Raw genomic sequence first — 2,666 nt, 5'->3', positions numbered from 1 at the left:
ACTTGATAGCTCGGCCTGGATTGAGGCCAGCCTATCAGAGCTCTTGGCAGCTGTGGTCTTGCCCTGGCTGGGAGCCAACCAGTGATGTATGGAGCAGGATAGTGTGGCTTGCACTCATCCAGAACATTTGAGCCAGAAGCTGCTCCTGGGAATTTAGCTTAGTACGAAATGGAGACTATATACAACATGGGATCTCTGTAGCTATGGAGGCCCCAACAACATCAATATAAAGAGTAAGGGGCTGAGCCAGGCAAGGTGGCATGACATTTTAGTTCCAGTCTTGGGAGGCAAAGGCAGGTGAATCTCTGTGAGTCTAGGCCAGTCTGGGCTGCATAGTGAGTTCCAGGCTAACCTAGGCCACATAGACTGTTTCAAAAAAAAAAAGTTAGGGGCTAAAGTAGCAGTTCATTGGATAAAGTGCCAGTTGCGAGGCCATGACCCCCAGAATGTAATCCCCAGAAACCACTTCTAAGGTCCAGTGATCCCAAGACTGGGAAGGCAAAACCAGGCAGATCCCTGCAGTTTGCTGGCCAACCAGTATAGCTTATCAGTGACCTTTAGGTCCCAGTAAGAGACCCCACCCCAAAGACTGAAACCAGAGGCTGGCCTGAGTTCTCCATACACACCATACACACACACAGAAAGGCTACCAGGGACTTGGGAGGTAGAGCATTTGAGAGGTGGAAGCAGGAGGATCAAAAATTCAAGCTAGCCTGGGCTATGTGAGACACTATTCTAAAAACAAAACGATACAGAATAAGGTGCTCAATCTTTGTGTTGCCCTGGCTGTCCTGGAACTCACTCTGTAGACCAGGTTGGCCTCGAACTCAGAAATCCACCTGCTTCTACCTCCCAAGTGCTGGGATTAAAGGCGTGCGCCACCACTGCCTGGCAAGAGGTTCAACTCTCTTAGCTCCATAATAATTAAGATTGTCAGATGTAGAGGGTGCTGGGGGTGTACCTCAATTGTTAAAGCACTTAGCTAGCATGCATGAACCTCTGGGTTTGATCCTCCGCACTGAATAACTCAGGCCTGCTGGTGCTTGTTTATAATCCCAAGAATTATATCCTAAGGAGACAGGCAGGAAGATTGTATAAGCCAGGCCTGCGGAGTCTACACAGCCAGTCATTGAGAGTTACATGTAGAGATTCTATTTTTAAAAAATTAGGGCTATCAGATGGCTCAGTGGGTGTTTGGGGCCAAGCCAGATGGTTCAAATGTGATCTCCAGAACATGTGGTAGAAGGAGAGAACTGACTCCTGTAAATGTCCTCTGACCTCCACGGTAGCTACATCATTAGACACACACCTGCACACATCACACACACAGACAAGTGTAATAAACAATGAACAGCTGGTCAGGTGTATACACACACACAGAGACACACACCTGCACACATCACACACACACACAGAGACACACACATGCAGACACACACACAGACATCACACACACACACACACACACACACAGTGTAATAAACAATGAACAGCTGGTCAGGTGTAACGGTGCACACCTTTCATCTCAGTATTCAGGGAGCAGAGGCAGGCAGATCTCTGAGTTTGAGGCTAGCCTCGATCTACATAGCAAAGTTCCAGGACTATGTAGAAAGACTCGGCCTCAAAAAAACAAACAAACAAACAAAACCCATCTCTACATGATTGAACTTGGGAGGTAGAGGAATGGAGGAAGCTAGTTCAGGGCTGTCTGAACTACAAAGGGTTTGTAAGACAGCTGGAGCTACGTGAGACTCTGCCTCAAAACAAAAGTTGGGGATTGTTAGTGGCTCAGTCTGGTAGACTTGCCTTGTTTGAGTGAAGACCTAAGTTTAGATCTCCAGAACCCACATGAAAAGAAAAACTACTGGGCACAGTAATGACATCTACATAAAAATGGGAGGCAAAGGCAGGCAGATCCCTGAAGCCCCTGGCCAGGAGCTTTATTTAGCTAAGTTCCAGGGCCATGCCTGTATCAAACAGAAAGTAGAAGACTCTTGAGGAATGATATTCAAATATTGTGCATGCACAAACACACACCTACAAGTGTCCACATACACACATGAACAGGCAAACACACATGCATGTATACATGCATACATACATGCACACACATATACATGACTATACATACAGAAAAATATTCAAAGTAAGTGAATGTAGTTCTTACCACATTGGGAAATAAGTAAACCTAGTTTTAACTTTTTCTAGCTTATTATTAAGAATATTACAAAGGATACAGATGAACACACCATGAAAAGATGGCTAGAGTAAGATTTGTCGGAAGAACTGTGAAACATCCATGCTTTTTATAGCAGGCAATACTCCAGGGACCTCTACATATTTAGGCCTCTGGAAGCTCTTAAATAATTAAACTTAAAAGGTTGATCAAGTTATGAGAAGCAGACATTCCCAATGCATACAAATATAGCCATATTGAGAGAATAACCATTAATATTAAAAATATTCACCTTGAGCTGGGTAATGGTTGTTCACACCTTAAGTCCAGCACTTGGGAGACAGAGGCAGAAAGATCTCTGAGTTTGAGGCCAGCCTGGTCTAAAGTGTGAGTTCCAGGACAGCCAGAGTAACACAGGGAAACCCTGTCTCAAAAACCATCCAACCAGCTGGGCAGTGGTGGCGCTCGCCTTTAATCCCAGCACTTGGGA

Source organism: Mus pahari, chromosome 3, assembly GCF_900095145.1.
Source record: "Mus pahari chromosome 3, PAHARI_EIJ_v1.1, whole genome shotgun sequence".
NCBI lineage: Eukaryota > Metazoa > Chordata > Mammalia > Rodentia > Muridae > Mus > Mus pahari.
This window is presented reverse-complemented; position numbering follows the sequence as displayed.